Below are 20,118 nucleotides of genomic sequence, written 5' to 3' on the forward strand. Positions count from 1 at the left end.
CAGCCTGGGTCCAAGGATCCCCTCACCTAGGACGAGCAGTGGACACCAGGCCCCACAGCTGCTATGATGGAGCCCCCACATGGCCACAGAAGAAGCTTATTCTAAAAGAAATTCTCTGAACGAAGATGGCAGTGGTGGGGGAAGCAGTGTGAGGAGCTGGAGGCATGCGAAGCCACACTGAAACAGGCCACCATGGCCCTCCACAGCCCACAGTTTATATATACCTAAACAGCCAAACAGTTGACTACTGGTCTTCAATATGGATTGAAGCTCAACATCAAGAGGATAAAGGCTCTCAAAAAAAACATAGGTGAGTCCCACTTCTGCCCAGAACCCGCCACTGAGCCCGCACCACCAACCCCGCACCACCAACCCCGCGGGACTGCTGTGGCTGAAGCCCATGGGTCTCCTAGCCTGGACTGGAGGGTGGGTGCCGGGCTCTGTGACCAGTGTGACACAGCATGGCAGGCAGCAGTGGATGAGGGGACAGCTGGGAGAGAGGGGGCACAGTGGTGGTGGCACCATGGAGCCACAAGATGTGGAGGATTAGATACAGGAGAGCATCTCGCTGTCAGTGAAGATTTCCTTGGATAGGTCAGAGAAGAAAAGAAGATCCTCAATACAATGGATTGATATGATGACTATAGCAATGGGCTTGAGTGTGCCTCGGATTGGGGGGCTAGTGTAGGATAGCGCAAGGACTAGGTCTGTTGTTTATAGAATTGCTGTGAACCATAGAGAGAGCCCTGTGGGCCTAATGGATAGAAAGTTATGCTACCAAACCAAAGGTTGGTGATTTTAATCTGCAACCCTCAGGCCTGGTTTAATTGTTTTCAGTCAAATACTCTTCTAAGTCGTATATCGCTGCTCTGTCAATTGGCTGTATAGGGGTAACTTATGGTTGCTGTGATGTTAAACACTGTGACACCAATGTGACAAATGAGATAATGGTTACCCATGGTGGACAGTGTTTGATGGAACTCTTAGGTTAAAACAAGCTTGGGAGCAGAAGTAGCATCCACTTCCGAAATAGCTTTCCTCCAGAAACTCTATGGAGAACATGGATAAATGATGAAAGTTATACAAGTGTTCAGGTCTTTTATTGATAAGGTCACTATGAGTTGTCTACAACTCGATGGCACTTAAGAACAACAAGAGATCTGGACAGCAGATCTCCTCAATGCACCACATCTTTTGATTTCTTGACTATGGCTGCAAAAACTATTTCGACCTAGCATGGGTCTGTTCACCACTCTCAAAGCCCATTCTGTATTTGTAGAGGGGGAGGGTAGTGATGCCTACTTTGAGTTTCAGTCAGACTACTTGGTGGAGGGGAGGGGAGTGATGGTAGTGGCACTGGAACCAGGTGTGTTGTTCCTGGCCATAATCTTCAGTGGGGCACAGGGTCCAGACATCAGGGGGGCTTTGGTGGGGTGTGTGCTGCCTGGCCCCTGAGGTGTGCCGCCTGGCCCCTGGGGAGTAATGCCTGGCCCCCGGGGAGGGCTACCTGGCCCCCGGGGAGAGCCATCAGGTTGCTGGGGTGAGATGCCTAGTGTATATGAGGAATTTTATCTAAGCCACTTTTCTCCACCTCCTTCTCTAGTACATCTGTAAGTAACACCTCCAAAACCCTTCTCTTTGTAACTCACAAATTTGTTCTCTCTAGGTTTGCTCCCTTTCCTATATGTAACCTGAACACTGACTCGTGCTCCAGGCCTGACCCTGAGCCCAGTTCCAGAGACAAAAGGGAAATATAACTTCCAGTCAAAGAAGCAGAGGTGGATAGAGCCTCAGAGTTCAGCCAGCCATACCCACTTGGACTCACTTTGCAGTCCAGAGAGCAGAAAGTGTTAAGAAAATACCTTCTAACCGAATAAGAAGGCATGCAGCTTCAACCCAGGGCCACTAGTAAGGTGTTAAAGTGGTCTCCCCTTCCCCTTCATCTCAATGCCCTGTTCAGCATGAAGAAGCCAGAGAGTCTGTGCACCATTCCCAAATGGAAAACCCACAAGTGAATAAGACAATTTCTTTGCTTTAAAAAAAAGAAAGAAAGAAAAAGCTTTTTCAAAGATGGTGCTGAAAGCGAAGAAGGAAGCCCCTGTCCCTCCCAAAACTAAAGGCATTAAAGGCCAAGAAGGCAGTCCTGAAGGGCGTCCACAGCCAAATTAAAAAAAAAGGAGATCCACATGTCACCCACCTTCTGGCAGCCTAAGATGCTGAGACTCCGAAGGCAGCCCAAATACCTCCGGAAGAGCGCCCCCAGGAGAAACAAGCTTGACCACTATGCCATCATCAAATTCCCCTGACCACTGAGTCAGCTATGAAGAAGATAGACGATAACAACACACTTGTGTTCACTGTGGATGTCAAGGCCAACAAGCACCAAATTAAACAAGCTGTAAAGAAGCTCTATGACATTGATGTGACTAAGGTCAACACTTGGATTAGGCCTGATGGAGAGAAGAAGGCCTATGTTCGACTTGCTCCTGATTATGATGCTTTGGATGTTGCCAACAAAATTGGAATCATCTAAACTGAGTCCAGCGGGCTAATTCTAAATATAAGTTTTTCTCACAAAAAAAAAAAAAAAGAATCACCCCGGACTATGCTTACCATTACCCCGTCTCTTCTGGTTTCCACCGGATGATCTTCCTCATTTCCTTAGCCCACTCCCTCCACCCATCAAATTGTGCAGCCTTATGATTTTATCCCTGTCTATCCTCACTCTTACGCTCTCAACACTTAACTCCTTGTATCCCCATACAACTTTTTCACAATAAAATAAAATAAATGAAATAAAATTAGAATAAAATAAAATAAAAATTAGCTGTTCTATTCACTAGGGAGCACTAGTGGCTTAGTGGGTAAGGAGTTCCATTGCCAATGTAATGGCAGATGATTTGAATTCACCAGTTTCTCTATAGGAGAAAGATGAAGAATCTCCTCCTATGCAATTTAAAGCCTCTGAAAACATGCTGAAGGGTCAACTATGAGTTGGTTCTGATTCAATGGCACATAACAATAATAACAATTTTACTCTTTGAAATTTTGCACAAGGATGTACATTATGACACTACTGCTAATATTAAGAGGAAAAAACCCACCCCAGTCTTAAAAAAAAAACAAAAACACCTATATGTCCGAAGAAGGTTAACTATACCTTACTGTCAATGTCAGGTACCATCCAGTCGATTCCAACTCATAGTAAACCAAAATACAAGAGAGCAAAACCCTGTGCCATTCTCAAACTCTCTGCTGTGTGTACATCCATTTTTTTTAGCTTTTATATGAGTTTATTCACTTTAAAACACTACTATAGTTGAATATTAAAACAAAAACAATAGCCAAATAGTGAGCATGTTATGATTACAGTCCTTCACTTATGCACTTACTACATATCAAATGTTAGCAGTGGACTCAATGTCCCCCATTAAGAGGTCTGACACTGAATCCCACCTCTGGGGTGATGGTCATCATCCTCATATGCTTCTCCATTTCCTAGTTTGGATCAAAGTCCACCAGCTCTACCTGATTCATTTCATCAGTCTCTTCTACCTCCTTCCTCTCAGGTAGGAGTTTTTCCAGCAGAGAGAGCTTTTCAGCAGAAGGAAAGCCATTCTCGGGAAAGTTAACCATGAATTCAATGATTAGGTACCCTTTATCATATGGTCAATAAATTGGCATGCCTTCATTTAACACACATTTACTCTACTCATGCTTGACAATCTGACCTGGATGAGAGGTGATGACTATGGTTTGGTTCTTAAAAGTAGAGGTTGGCTTTTAGAAGCCACACAATGCTTCAACCAGCTGTATATCCATACACAAAAAAGGTCTTCTCATCTCATTAAAAACAACATGATCCTTTTGATCTAAAACAATGATAATATCTCCAGGCTCCAGTCCTGGCTCTTGGTCTCCACCATGGAAAGTTATCTTCTGATTATCTTTCATGCCTTTGTCAATGTGAACTTCTAGAATCTTCTTCTCTCAAACTATCTTCCTTCCATTGCAGCTTTTACATCTGTCTTTAGGGCTGATCTGTTCCCTATGGCCCTGGCACTCCATACACACAGACTGAATTTGTTGAATCATTCCAGGTCCAATCTGATAAATTCTTATTTGCATTCCAGCACATCAGCGATCAGGACAGCATTCTACTGTTCCTTTCTGACCTCCTCGGCCTTTGTGACATTTGTCACAAATCACATTCTTTGACAGAGCTAATTTTTTGTTTTTTGGTTTGGTTTTTTTTTTTCACCATTATATAAATCTTCTAATTTTACTGAGAGCTGATAGACATTTTTTCTTCTACTTTCTTTCTGCATTCTTCCTCCACCTCCAAAAAGCATATCAAAGATATCCATGGGTGAGCCAACCCTGCTCCACCCTCTTTGATGGCCTGTTCTCCTCCTTTGTCATATAATTCTCTTTTCTTTACATCAGAAAGAACTTCATAAGCTTGGGAAATTAAAAGTCTCACCTTCATTTGGATTCTTATTAGGGCGGTAATTCAAGGCCAGTTTCCTATAAGCTTTTTTTTAACTCTTCCTGGGTGACACTGGGTTTGACCCTCAAAACATCATAGTAAGTGGTTTCCTTCACCATTTTCAATTGCCCTTTAGCTGGCCAAGGCTGGTGTGGGGGGCGCAGGAAGGAGCGTGTCACCGTGCGAGAGTTCTGGAGATTTCCCCACATGCATCCATTTTTGCAGTCACTGTGTCTAATCTCATTGTGAGTCTTCCCATTTTTCACTGACTCTGTACTTAGAGGGTCAATGTTGCTGTTTTCCAAGAATTGGCCCCTTTATCATTCCCAACAAATGATGTTGTTTTCCAAGAACTGGCCCCTTCTGATAACATGTGCAAACTATGTAAGACAAAAATCTCACCATCCTTACTTCTATGGAAAATACTGGGTATATTTCCTCCAAGACAAGTTTGCTTTTTTTGCAATTCATGGTGTATTCAATATTCTTCTTTAACACTACAATCCAAAGTCATGAATTCTTATACAGTCTTCCTTATTCATTGTTAAATCACCACGTTCATATGAGATGACTGAAAATACCATAGCTTGGGCCAGGTGCACCCTATTCTTCAAACTGACATCTTTGCTCTTCAACAATTTACAAAAGTTCTTGGCAGCAGGATTCCATATTGTATTGCATAAGTATTGCTTAGCAACTTTGATCTTTTCTCCTTTTAATATACAATGTTGTTTATTGATCCAATAGTGAGTCTTTTTATTCTCTAAATATTGAGATGGAATATGGACTAAAGTCTGTAGTTTTTAAGCTTCATCAGTAAGTGTTTTAAGTTTTCATTTTCTATAAGCACAATTATTTTATCTACCTACTGCTGGATTTTAGCTGAAAGCAGAGAATACCAGAAGAATGTCTATCTGTGTTTCATTGATTATGCAAAGGCATTTGACTGCGTGGATCATAACAAACTGTGGCTGACTCTGAGAAGAATGGGAATCCCAGAACACTTAATCGTGCTAATGCAAAACCTATACTTGGACCAAGAGGCAGTCGTCAGAACAGAGCAGGGAAACACTGCATGGTTCAAAACTGGGAAGGGTGTATGTCAGGGATGTGTCCTATCTCCATACCTTTTCAACCTGTATGCAGAGCCGATTGTCCGGGAGGCGGGGCTCTATGAGGAGAGGCGTGGCATTAGGTTTGGTGGACAATCTATCAACAATCTGCGTTATGCAGATGACACAACCCTGCTTGCTGAAACTGAGGAGGACCTCATGCATGCACTTACTGCAGAGGGACAAGGACTGCAGCCTTCAATATGGACTGAGGCTTAATGTCAAGAAGACAAAAATTCTCACCACTGGACCAATCGGTAGCATCAGGATGGATGGTGAAGAAATTGAGATTGTTCACAGCTTCAGTTTGCTCGGCTCCACGGTCAACACTCTTGACACCAGTAGCCAGGAAATCAAAAAACGTATTGCGATGGGAAAGTCTGTGGTTAGGGATCTCTCTAAAATACTCAAGAGCAACAGTGTCTCTCTGGAGACTAAGGTCCACCTGATACAAGCCATGGTTTTTGCAATCACTTGCTATGCATCAGAGAGTTGGACAATGACTAGGGAGGATAGAAGGAGAATTGACGCCTTTGAGCTGTGGTGCTGGAGAAGAGTATTGAATATACCATGGACTGCCAAGAAAACAAACAGATTCATCGTGGAGAGGATTAAACCAGGCTGCTCCTTGGAGGCAAGGATTCTGAGGCTTCGTCTGACATACTTTGGACATGTTGTAAGGAGAGACAGGTCTTTAGAGAGGGACATCATGCTGGGTAGAGTAGAGGGACAGCGCAGGAGGGGAAGACCCTCTATGAGGTGGATTGATTCAGTGACTGGGGTACTCGGGATGGATGTGTCAGAGGCAATGAGATTGGCACAGGATAGAGCACGGTTTAGGTCTGTTGTACATAGGGTCGCTATGAGTCGCAGACGACTCCACGGCACATAACAACAAACAAACAACCTACTGCAAGGATGACAAAGTTTCGTCTTTCGTGCTATGGACATGTAACTAGATGAGACTATTCCTTGGAGCGGGGCATCATGCTTGGAAAGATGAAGGGTCAGCAAGAGAGAGGAAGACCCCCAATGAGACTGACACGGTGACATTAACAATGGCTCAAGTGTGTCGGAGATGATGAGGATGACACAGGATAGGACAAGGTCCAGGTCGGCTGTGTATAGGGTTGCTATGAATTGTATTTGACTTGATGACACCTAACAATAACAACAACAACAACTATGGGTTGTTAAGGGTCTTCCTCTGATCCTGATGCACAATCTTCATATAATCCAGCTTTTTGGATTGATTGCTCACCAAACACATTGAATAGCTATAGTGAAAGTATATAACTCTGATGCATATATTTCCTGATTTTAAACAATGCGAATCTTCTAGGTTTTCCAGCACATGCTTCTAGGTCTATGTACAAGCACTGCATGAGAATAATTAAGTTTTCTGGTATTTTCATTCTTCAGAGAGTTATCCTTAATTACTTTAGATCTAAATAGTCAAAAGGTCTTCTCATAGTAAAGACGAAAAAGCTATCTGTATTTGATGATTTAATCTCATGTGTAGAAAATTCCAAAGACTCATCAGGAAAATCTTTGGGTATAATTGACCAATTCAGCAAAGCGGCAGGATACAAGATCAGCTTAGAAAAATCATTCAGATTCTTCTTCAGTAATAGAATCTGAAAAGGAAATAAATGGAATATCGCCATTCAAAATAGACACTCAAAAGAGGAAATATGTAGGAATAAATAGAACCAGAAATACAAAAGACCTATACAAAGAAAATGAGAAAGCCTTACTACAAGAAAAAAAAAAAAGACCCACATAAGTGGAAAAACATACCATGCTCATGGGTTGGAAGACTTAACATTGTAAAAAGAATACAATCAAAACCAATCTACAAATACAATACAATCCCGACTTCCTAAAAATAAAATCTTTATGTGCATCAACATATTTTCCAAAAGAGTAAAAAGAAATCCTACAGACTAGGCAAAGTATCTGGAAAAAACATATCTGACAAGGGACTCACTTCTAAAATTCGTAGAAAACTCTGATATCTCAATAAGAAAAGACAAACAACCCAATTACAAAAGAAGCAAAGGACATGAAAAGATACTTCACCATAAAGACATCCAGACAGTCAACAAACATGAAGAAATGCTCAAGATCATTAACTGCTGCTGTTGTTGTTAGGTGCCATCTAGGTGACCACAACTCATAGTGACCCTATGAACAAGAGATCTGAGCCTTGCCCTATCCTATGCCATCGACATGAGCCTTGCCCTAACCTATGCCATGCTGAAGAGCCCATTGCTATAGTTATTGTGCCAGCCCATCTTGTCAGGTGATGTCTCTCACCAAGAACTGGTTCCTCCTAAAAATAAGCCAAAGGTAAGTGAGATGAAGTGTCGCCATCCTTGCTTCAAAGAACCACTTTGGTTGCGTTTTCTTCAAGACAAATTTGTTTGGCAGTCCATGGTATATGCAAAACTTTTTTTAACACCACAACTTAAAGGCATCAATTCTGTCTTCCTTATTCATTGTCCATGAGAACCAAAATATGACCTTGAGTACATTCTAGTTGAATTTAAAGACTAGCTTAAGAAAAGATTTGATGCACTGAACACTAATGACTGAAGACCACATGAGTTGTACCATTTAATGTCATCCATAAAGAAAGCAAAAGGTCATTACAAATATCTGGTGTGAAAAAGAATGTACATGAATAAAACTTTGTTTTTTTCAATGTTGCTTCAATTTCTTTTTTTTTTAAGCTTTATTTTTTTTTAATAATTTCAATGAGCATTTACAGAGATTTTGGATTTCTATTCATTCATTGCTGCAATTCTCTCCCTGCCCAGCCCTCCCCTCCCCCCAGTTTGCTCCTCTCTTTCAAAAGTAAAAGAGACACTCCCTCCCTGGGACACAATCCACCCACACCCCTCCCATGACCCCAAGTACATTCCACTATGCACTCTTAATTGTGGACTCTTGTGATAACCATAATACCCTATCATACATCGCTTTTAATTTATTCACTCCCTCATCTGTTTCAGTGTAGTATACACAATTTATCCAGTTTTTCTCAGTCTTACCCCCACCCTGATATCAGTTCCATTTTACAACAGTGACACCATGCAATATTTGTCCTTTTGCGACTGAAATATTTCACTCAGCATAATGTCCTCCAGGCTCACCCATTTTGAATAATATTGCATGAGTTCCTTGTTTTTCAATGCAGCATAGTATTCCATTGTGTGAATATACCACAGCTTCTTTATCCATTCATTTGTTGATGGGCACCTGGGTTGTTTCCAGCTCCTTGCTATTGTGAACAGAGCTGCGATAAACATGGGTGTGCATATATCTGCTTGGATGTCAGTTATGGTCTCTTTGGGATATATTCCCAGTAGTGGAATTGCTGGGTCAAATGGTATCTCTATTTGCAACTTTTTGAGGAAGCACCATACCACTTTCCACAGGGGTTGCACCATTTTACACTCCCACCAACAGTGAATAAGGGTTCCAGTTTCTCCACAACCTCGCCAGCATTTGTTGCTTGTATGAATAAAACTTTTATATAGTAAAAAAAAAAAAAATACATGGAAGAAAGAATAAAACTAAAATGGATGCCAGGAAAGGCTCTGAAACTTTCACTGGAACAAAAAGAAGCCAACCAAAACAAAGGGAAGGATTGCTGAGGCAAGGTGGTATTGTTGATTGTCTGCGAGTCAAACATGACTCATAGCAACCCCACAGACAAAAAACCTGAAGGCCTTCTACAACTATCATCGTTTCTCAAAGTCTATAGCGTTTCCAGAGATATGTTGTTTAAGAAGTGAATGCCACTCCTGCTTCCAAACATGTCTTAATCTGGGAGCTTCACTGAACACTGCCCACCATGGGTAAACCATTATAGCATTCGGCACCCTAACGGCACAGAGTTCAGCATCACGGCCACTCCAGGTTACCTCAGTGCAGCAAATTGACAGACCAGTGATGCACCACTGAGAAGAATGTTCCACCAAATTATGAATAACTCATTTTTAAGTGCAAAGACTCTCCAGGAGGTGGTGTTAACTCTGAACAAGAGGCGTAAATAAAAAAAAAACCCAAATATTCCATACTGACGCCCTCTACCAAAACAAGAGAGCCCACCTTTCTGAGTAGAATTGCTTTCCCCAGTCTCCAAAGTGGAGAGAAAGGGCTTGCATTAAATACAAAGGCCCTCCAGAAGGTGGTGCTTTTTATCTGTCCACAAGCGAGTGTCAGCCTTTTGGAATTGCCAGTTTTGGCTAACAGTGAGCTATGATCTGGGGTCCCTGGTTTATAGTCAACCAGCACTTGATGGGCATGCCTATTTATTTATTTGTTTGTTTCTATTATTATTATTAATAATTTTAATGAAAATTTACAGAGACTTTGGATTTCCATTCATTCATTGTTGCACTTTTCTCCCTGACCCCCCCTCCCCCATTTCACTCTTCTGTTTGAAAAGTAAAAGAAAAATTCTTTGTTATATAATCTCTCCCCTCAGGTTCACTCCACTATGCAGCCTTCGTCTGGACTCCTGTCATGACAATAATACCTAACCACATATTCCTTTTAAACAGTTTTCTCACTCATCTGTTTCAATGCAGTATACCTTATTTTCCCATTTTTAAATGCTGTAGTGCTGGGCTAACTACGCAGCTTGGAGGTTCCCGTGAATTTGTTTGACTCTGGAAGATGGTTTCTTGCTTCTTGATGAGGGTCACATATGGAATGTTTTGTTGTTTTTTGGGTTTTTTTTTCCCATCCACAAGCTGGTGTTTTTTGGGGCCAAGTAATTAACAGATTATTCCAAAAGGCAACTTGGAAGACAAAGCAAAATATTCTAATGGAATGTGCAAAGAGCAAGAGTTAGAAAACCAAAAAAGAAGAAAATTACTCAGCATTTTTGAAGCCGAAAGAACTGAAGGACAAACTGAAGCCTTGAGTTGTAAGGATTTAACAGAACAAACTGAAGCCTTGAGTTACAAACCTCTAGTACTGAATGAGTCTCTGAGAAAAATCTTGAATGATACAGGAAGCATTAAAAGAAGGTAGAAGGCCTTATACAGTATTTGTCCTTATGGGATTGAGTGAGACCATTATTGTAGAATTAGATAACTAGGAAAACTTGTATCTAAGCGGGGAAGGTGGGCACAGAGGGGATAAGTAGGGCAGGGGATAATCATAGGGTTGCACAATTTGATGGGTGGAGGGAGGGGTAGGTTAAGGAAATCAGAAAAATCTGGTGTGAAAAACAATGTATTTAACCTTTGTAAGTAAACCAGTATAAAATAAAACTTATATATATATGTAAAATATTATTTATATTTTTTAAAGGGGGGAAAGAATATACCAAGTCACTGTAAAAAAGGACTGGAGCACATTATGCTGAGTGAACTAACTCAGTCTCATTAAGAAAAATACTGTATAAGATCATTATTGTAGAATGACTACAAAAATCCAAGGAAGAGAAGGGACTTAATAATAGGGTCACACAATTTGATGGGTGGAGGGAAGGATAAGTAAAGGAAAGGGGAAAGATCCAGTGTGAAAACAATGTATACAAACTTTATGAACTATATTTGTAAACCATTATAGAATAAAATTTAAAAAATTTTAAAAAACAATTTTACTTGCTAAAAAACCAGGATTGGTCAATACTGAACTATTTTAGGAAGTAGTGCATGATGAAGAACAAATATTGTTGTAGGAAGAAGTACACACTGCAGTGTAGACACTGGGAAAAAAAAATAAGCCCCCAACAATTCACAGAATACCAATTGACATAGTCCAGCAAACAGATGCAGCAAGGTATATGCTCACCAGTCTCTGACAACAAATAATGCAAGACATAACTGGCCAAATAGCTGTTAGAGATTAATATTTGTTCCTAGTCCCCCCAAAAGGTAATCTAACAGAATATGTAAATTATTGAACAATATCAGCAATATCACATGCAAGTAAAATCCTGCTTAAGATTATTTTAAAAAATATGCAAAGAAAGCAATTGAAAAAACTATGGCCATGGCTTGGATCACTTGCACTTCAGTCTTTAAACTAACATTTTTGCTCTTTCACATTTTAAAGAGGTCTTGACAGCAGATTTCCCCAAATGCAACATGTCTTTTCATTTCTTGACTCCTGCTACCAAGAGTGTTGATTGTGAATTTTTTTTATAACTTTAGTCTTTATTTATTATGATGGTGCCTATTGGCCCAGTGGTGAGGGTTTTGTTTTCTTGATACTGAAATGTAATCCATATTGAAGACTGTAGTCTTCAGTAAATACTTCAAGTCGTCTTTACTTTCTTCAAGCAAGGTTGTATTATCTGCATAATGCAGGTTGTTGATGAGTCTCCCTTTTATTTAACAATGAGATATCATCTCATCTGAACAATAATAGCCAAGTTCTATAAGACAGAAAACAAATGCTGGTGAGGATGTGAAGAAATTGGAACTCCTATACACTGCTGATGGGAATGTAAAACGTTGTGATCACTATAGAAAGCCTCTTAGAAAGTTTTGCCATTTGATCCAGCAATTTTCTTGCTAATTGTTTTCAAGTTAGAACCAACTTATAGCTGACCCTTCAGTGAGTTTTTACAGTTTGTAAATCACACAGATGCAGCCTGTCCCCATACCTTTTCAATCTGTATGCATAACAGACCATTCAGGAAGCAGGGCTTTATGAGGAGGAATGTGGCATCAAGATTGGAGGAAGACTCATTAACAACCTACAATATGCAGGTGACACAACCTTGCCTGCTGAAACTGAAGAAGTCCTGAAGCATTTGCTGCAAAGGGTCAAGGACTGTAGTCTTCAATATGAACTGAAATTCAACATCAGAAAGACAAAGATTCTCACCATTGGGCCAATTGGCAACACCACATTAGAGGAAGAAGAGATTGAAGTTGTTAGCACTTACAGTTTGCTTGGATCCACACAATCAACACTCTTAACAACACCAGCAGTCAGGAAATCAAAAGACAAATTGCATTGGGAAAATCCACTGTCATAAACCTTGCCAGAGTGCTGAAGAGCAACGATGACAGTCTAACCCAGGCCATGGTCTTCTCAATTACTTGTTAGGCTTCAGAGAGTTAGACAATGACAAAGGATGACAGAAGAATAGATGCCTTCAAGTTGTGGTGCTGGAGAAGAGTCTTGAACATACCATGGGCTGCCAAGAAAACAAATAGGTGTGTTGTGGAGAGAGTGGAACTTTTAAGTCTCTTCTTGGAGGCTAGGATTTTGAAGATCTGCCTCACTTACTTTGGGCATGTGGTCAGAAGAGATAAGTCCTTAGAGAAGGACATCATGCTCGGAAGCATGGATGGACAGTGCAAGAGAGGGATAATCCAGATGAGATGGATTGATATAGTAACTGGGGTGATGGGGTTTGGTGTGTCGGAATTAGTGAGACTGGCTCAGGACAGGGAAGGGTTCAGAGCTGTTGTACATAGGGTTGCTATACATCGCAGGTAACTTAATGGCACATAACAATAACATACTATGACAGGTTTGGAAGCAGGAGCAGGTGTCCACTTCCTAAATAACATGCCTCTGGAAACTCTATAACATTTGATAAATGTTGTTAGTTGTAGAGGGGCTTCAGGCTTTTTGTTCATGGGGTCACTATGAGTTGTGCTTGACTCGAAGGCAATCAACAACAAATCACATGGGAGGAGACTGCCCATCTTCCTTCTGTGGAGCAGCTGGTTGATTCAAACAGCCCACCTTTGGATTGGGAGTACAATTCCCTACCCTCTAGAGCTCCCCAATAATCTTTCTACTAAGAATAATTCCCAAAGTAATAAAGTTAGGGGTTCAAATCCACTAGGCAGCCCTGCGGAAGAAGGGCCTGACAATCTGCTTCTTTGTTGTGTGCCGTTGAATTGGAACTAACGCATAGCTGACCCTTTAACAGGCTTTCAGAAGCAGTCAATTGCAACAGAGGAGATTACTCATCCTTTTCCTGTGGAGCATCTAGTGGGTTCAAACTGCATACCTTTGGAACTGTTGTGCAGTTTCTTACCACTAGGTGACCAGAGCTCCCCAATGGAGCAGTTCTATAGTGTCACCATGAGCTGAAATCTACTAGATGGTAACAAGTTTGGCTTTCTTTTTTTGAAAAATTTTTAGAGATTATAAAATGTTGAACAAGTGTTGTTTGGGGTTTGTTGTTTTTTTTTCTTTGTTCTTTTTAAAAATTAAATACATATTGAGGAAGGAGAGTCACTCTGTTAAGATGTTGGGAGTAGGCAGAGGGTGTCTGAGCAGAGCCTACGCTTCTACTCCTTTATTTTGTAATGGCCTGGTAAAAGTCCACTGCTTCTGTCAACTTTTGTTACCCTAAGAATCTGAGTGGAGGAGCTGGTTGCTATTTTCTGCTGACTAGGACCACTGTGTCTTTAAGTCAGAAAAACACTGGAACAGACCACTGTTTTGTTGCCAGGAAATTTGGCATCAACTCTGACAGGAATCCTGTGAGTACAGTACCCTGGATTAAAAGCCTTATTGCTTTGAGGATATGAGAATCTGATTTATTTTCCCCCATTAAATTAGTAACCAGAGAGGAATGTATTATTCCCAAATTTCAGAAAATATCTACTGTTAAAATTAAACTTTCATTATAAAATTTTTATTAAAACAGAACAAGTTTTGTTTTTTGTTTTTTTTTTTAAAAGACCTTGTTATTGTTGGATCATTTTAAATTCTCAACAAAAATTCCAAAACACTTGGAGGGTCACACATGAATTTAAATGGAAATTAATTTCTTCAAGAAACTCCCACTCATTAGGATTGACTCAGTGGAACAGAATGCTACCCATACTTTACGCCTTTATCCCCTTTTAAAAATCAACAGCTTGTTAAGGTATCAACAAGGAGAATAGGGTTGGCTTTCCTTGGTCCTTCTCTCCTCATGTTCTCTATTCCAGGGAGCCAAAGTTAATTCGGTGAGGGAGAAATTTCCCCTTCCTCTTAGGATTCTTGTGCCAAACTTCTCTGGCAGTAAGCCCTCTCACTTTGCTGATTCCTTGTGCATTCAGGCTGTTTGCCTCTTTGTCCTCATACCAAACAATCTGAGGAGGGAGGGCAGGTTTAAGATTAAGTCGGTTTATATTTTCGTTAATGTAAACCAACTTGGTTGCATTTTAAATCATGTAGGTTTGCTTTACATAAAGAAATCAGCTGTTGTTAAAATGGATTTTTGTCCTAGTATTTATCTTCTCAATCACTCAAAGGCTAATTGACTGTGCAGAGATCTATTTCAGTCTCTAAATTTCCCACCCTTCTCAGTCATCTGGAAAGAAAGTTACCTGATTGCATTTGTCTTGACCCAGGTCATAATGCAGAAACTGGGATCTAACACCTTAAATGCTTGAATTCCAGGCCTTCACACTCTCTTCTCAGGCTCAACTCCTTATAAAATTTCTAACAAATCTTTTTTTTTCTTTTTTTAAACTAACTCTATTCACTTAATTTGTTATACAAAATTCACTATGTGGTGGCCACAACTGGAGCCTGGGTCCTCTGCACAGAGACTCTGGTGTGAGTCTTCACAGGACAATCAGTGAATACCTAGTAGGGAGACTTGATGAACACAGTCTCTTTCCAGAGATCTGGGGTCAAGTAGCTTTAAGTCTTGGAGATGGCATCAAAGGTGCCCTTAGTGAAGTCACCCAGGTTAGCTGTGCAGCCCCTGGCTGAGGTATGTTGTTGTTGTTGTTAAGTGCCATCGAGTTGCAGGCGATTCGTAGTGACCCTATGAAGGAGAGCCCTCGACGCTCTCTTCAGGTTCATAGGGTTTCTGGAGGCATGCTATTATGGAAGTGGATGCCACTCCTCCTTCTAAGCTTGTTTTAATTGGGGAGCTCCACCCCACTCTCTGTCTGCATTGAGGTATAACAGTCACCAATTCCAGCCATCAGCAGCAGCTTCTTGGGCACAGAGGCTGAGACGATTCCAGTGCCTCAAGGTGCAGGGATCAGACACACCAACACAGAGCCACAGTCCCCAGTCATCTTACAAGGAACAGTGTTGTACTTTCCTTGAATAAATCAGTAGTACAACATGTAGAATTGGAACTTGGAACAAGCAAGGGAGGGAGGAAAAAGGAAAGGTATGATGATTGAAAATTGAGCTTCATGGATAAGGAATTGCACTGGCAACCCAAAGGCAAGGGGATATAGTTTGAATCTACCAGATGCTGAGGAAGAAAGAGGAGCAGTCTCCTGTCAAGCATCTGAAAATCTCTGAAAACCTGCTGGAGGGTCAGCTAGGCGATGAATTGAGTTGTCTCATTGTATAAAGATGGGGAAAAAACCCTCAAAACTCAAATTCATTGCTGTTGAATAGTAAGCAAACTCATAGCTGACCGTCTTGGGTTTCTGAGACCATAAATCACACAGATGAAGCTTGCTCATCTTCTTCCATTGGATCCATTGCTGAATTCAAACTATCAGAGATTTGAGATATTTGGGCTTCCAGTCGAGCTCCCTTTAGACTCTGACACCAGAGCTCCCTAAAAATGAAGAAGCCGGAAAGTAAGACCTCTTTCCAGGAGATGATTATCAAATTAACGTGAGAAAGAAAGGACAGAGAGTATCAAATGTTTAAAAAGTTCACATCAAGAAACAAAAGACAGAACTTTTCACAGCTCAGCTCTTTCACTGAATATGTATTGACACTTTTTGAAGATGAAATGACAAGGAAATAAGAATCCTCAGAAAATCTAAAAACATTCCTTTTCATTTTCATATTGTTTGTGTCACAGTGGCTAAGCATTCAACTATTAACCAAAATGTCCGCGGTTCAAACCCATCAACTACTCCTTGGGAGAAAGAGAAGACAGTAGGCTTTTAAAAAACATCTTGATCATAACCAAACACATTGAAGGAATGAGCCAATAAGCCTGGGGACTGAGGATCAGAATCTCGGAGGATATCCAGGTCAATTGGTATAACATAGTCCACAAAGAAAATGTGCTGGGTCCAAGTGTGTTGAAAAGTAACTAGAGCTTAAGCTTAAGTTATCATTTGAGGTACATTTGAGGTCTCCCCTATAAGAAGCAAAGAAGAGGGAAGGGAATCAAAGACACATGGAAACAATTAGTACTAAGGAGAACATGAATCTCATTCTCCATATACCGTGAGATAGAAGAGTTAGTTGATGCCTGACTACCATTACTGATTGCTTTGAAAGGGATCATATTAGAAAGTCTTGGATAAAATGGGAGGAAAAACAGAGAACAAAACTCAAAATCATAAACAAATACCAGGCTCATTCTAGAGACACTGATGGAACCCCTGAGATTATGATATTTAGTCACCCTTCAAGTCTGGAACTGAATTCACCCTTTGGGTTAATTTTCAGCCAGACAGTAAACAGGTTTATAAGGTGAACAACACCTCTAGGTTGTGTAGTCCTGGTGTACAAGTTGCCGTACAGCGGTAACTTGTGGTTGCTGTGACGCTGAACACTGTGACAGTGATGTGTCAAATGTGTTAATGGCTGGTTACCCAATACGGACAGAGTAGGGTGAAACTCCCCGATTAAAACAAGCTTGGAAGCAGGTGTGGCATCCACTTCCATAAAAGTTTGCCTCCGGAAATCCTGTGAACCTGGAGAGAGGATGAAAGACTCCCAAGCATTGAGCACTCTCCTTCATATGGTCACTATGAGTTGCCTGTGACTCGACAGCACTTAACAACACAACATGAGGTGTAAACTTTTGTTAAGAGACCCTTGTCCAAAATAGTATTGCCAAACGTTTGTTTCCAGTTGGTAGGCTTTCTTTTCAGCCTGTTGGAAAGGTTTTGGGAGGGGAAGTGTGAGAATAGGTAGGGACAAAACCACAGGACTGCAGAGTTTGGTGGGTGGAAGGAGGGGGGCAAGAAAAGGGGAAGGACCTGGGAAAAAAGACAGGGTAATAATGGGCAAGGTCCAACGGTGATTAATTTTATAAAACATAAAGCATGAGAATCATTGTATGAAAAACAGTGTAAATGAAGAATAGTGTGAAACAAAATGTATATGAATTTTGTAAGCAAACCAAGTTAAAAAAAAATCACAAAAGAAATGTAGAGGAATGAGTATATAAAAAATGTGAATGAGGGAATTTATGAAATACAATGCATATGGACGAAACACAAGGTATAAAAATTTTGTATGCAAATGATATAAGATCAAAATAAAAACAAAATTTAAATAAATTACAGTCCTAAAAAAAAAAATCTATGGGACAATTCTACTTTGTCCTCTAAGGTTGCTTTGAGTTGGCACCACCTTGATGTCAATGAACTTGTTTTTAAATGTTTACATATTATCTATTTACATACACTGTTGTAATTGTGTACAGTTGAGTCAGGATCAACTCATAGCTGATCCTCCAGCAGGTTTTCAGAGGGAGTAAATTGCATGGGAGTTGATTTGTCATTTCTCTCCCAAGGAACAGCTTGTGGATTCGAACCGTGTGCCATTGGGTTGACAGTGCAATTTCTTACCTCTAGGTCACCAGAGCTCCCTTACATACATAGTTCAAAATCTCTGGGAAACAGCCAAAGCAGTAATAAGAGGTAATTTATAGCAATAAGCAAACATATCAAAGAGCAGGAAAAAATGAATACTGACTCCCTAACAGCAAGAAAACCCAACACTCTCTAAAAAAACTGAAATTATAAAAGTTAAAGCAGAAATAAATGAAATAGAAAACAGAAAACCAATTGAAACCATCAACAAAACAAGGAGTTGGTTCTTTGAAAAGGTCAATAAAATTGATAAACCACTAGCAAAACTAACAAAAGAAAAGAAGAAAAAGAAACAAATAATCCAAATAAGGGATGAAACGGGCAATGTCACAACAGAACCAACTAAAATAAAAAGGCTAACATTGGAATATTATGAAAAATTATACTCAAACAAATATGAAAACCCAGAGAAAATGGACAAATACTTAGAAATTCACAACCTACCTAAAGTGACAGACACCAACCTAAACTGACCACCTGAACAGACCCATTACAAAAGAAGAAATTGAAAGTCAACAAAAAGAAGAAATTGAAAGGCAATAAAACAACTCCCAGCCAAAATATGTCCTGGACCAGATGGCTTCACAAGTGAATTTTATCAAACATTCACAGAAGAACTGTCACCAATTCTACATAAACTATTTCAGAAAATAGAAAAAGATGGAATTCTCCCAGACTCATTCTATGAAGCAAACATATCCTTGATACAAAAAACAGGTAAAGATACCACCAAAATAGAAAACTATAGGCCAATAAATCTCATGAACATAGATGTAAAAATCCAGAATAAAATCCTGGTCAGTAGAATCCAACAATACATAAAAAAAATAATTCACCATGACCAAGTGGGATTCAACATAAGAAAAACAATTAATGTAATTCATCACATTAACAAAGCAAAGAATAAGAACCACATGATCCTATCAATTGATACAGAAAAGGCCTTTGACAAAATCCAACACACTTTTCTGATTAAAACACTCAACAAAATAGGATTAGAGAGGAATTTCTTCAACATAGTAAAAATTACGTATGCAAACCTGAGAGCCAACATTGTTCTCAATGGAGAGAGATAAAAGACATTCCCCTTGAAAACAGGAACTAGGCAAGGATACTCACTATCACGTCTCCTATTCAATATTATATTGGAAGTCTTAGCAATAGCAATAAGGAAAGAGAAGAAAATAAGAGGTATCCAAATTGGCAAAGAGGAGCTAAAACTATCTCTATAGGAAGATGATATTATAGTATACTTAGAAAATCCTAAAGACTCAGCAAGAAAACTACTGGACATAGTTGACCAATTCAGAAAAGTGGCAAGATACAAGATCAACATACAAAAAGCAATTGGATTTCCCTACAGTGACAAAGAGAATACAGAACTGGAGCTAAGGAAAATAAAATCCTTCACAATAGCTAATCACAAGATTAAATACTTAGGAGTAAATTTAACCAGAAGCACAAAGGATCTGTTCAAAGAAAATGACAAAACACTACTACAAGAAACAAAAAGAGAACCGGAGAGCTGGATGAATATTCCTTGCTCATGGATAGGAAGACTCAATATTGTGAAAATGACAATACTACCAAAAGCAATTTACACATTCAATGTAATCCCAATACAAATACTAATTCCATTCTTCAACTAGATGGAAAAGGCAATCTCCAATTTAATTTGGAATGGAAAGAGGCCCCGAAAAAGAGAAACAAAGTAGAAGGCATCTCACTCCCTGATTTCAAATTCTACTACACTGCTGTGAGAAGATAGGGCACTACTACTGGTATAATGACAGACATATAAATCAATGGAAAAGAATTGAGAATTCAGAAACCAGACCATCTACCTATGGTCGACTGATTTTTGACAAGATGAAATCAGTTAAGTGGGGAAAGGACAGCCTTTACAACAAATGGTGCGACAAAATTGGAAAACTATCTGCAGAAAACTCAAGCAAGATCCACCTCTCACTCCATATACAAAAATCCATTTAAA

The 20,118-nt window shown here is 39.9% G+C and overlaps 1 protein-coding gene and 1 pseudogene across 1 annotated transcript in view; both read right to left on the reverse strand.

Moving 5' to 3' along the window:
- The window catches only part of LACE1 (lactation elevated 1), a 390,750-nt gene that overhangs the window by 84,182 nt on the left and 286,450 nt on the right, over positions 1–20,118 (reverse strand). The window lies entirely within an intron of this gene.
- On the reverse strand, positions 3,367–4,608 carry LOC102862342 (annotated as a pseudogene).

Source organism: Elephantulus edwardii, unplaced genomic scaffold (genome assembly GCF_000299155.1).
Source record: "Elephantulus edwardii isolate Elephantulus edwardi_28Jun2011 unplaced genomic scaffold, EleEdw1.0 scaffold00013, whole genome shotgun sequence".
Lineage (NCBI taxonomy): Eukaryota > Metazoa > Chordata > Mammalia > Macroscelidea > Macroscelididae > Elephantulus > Elephantulus edwardii.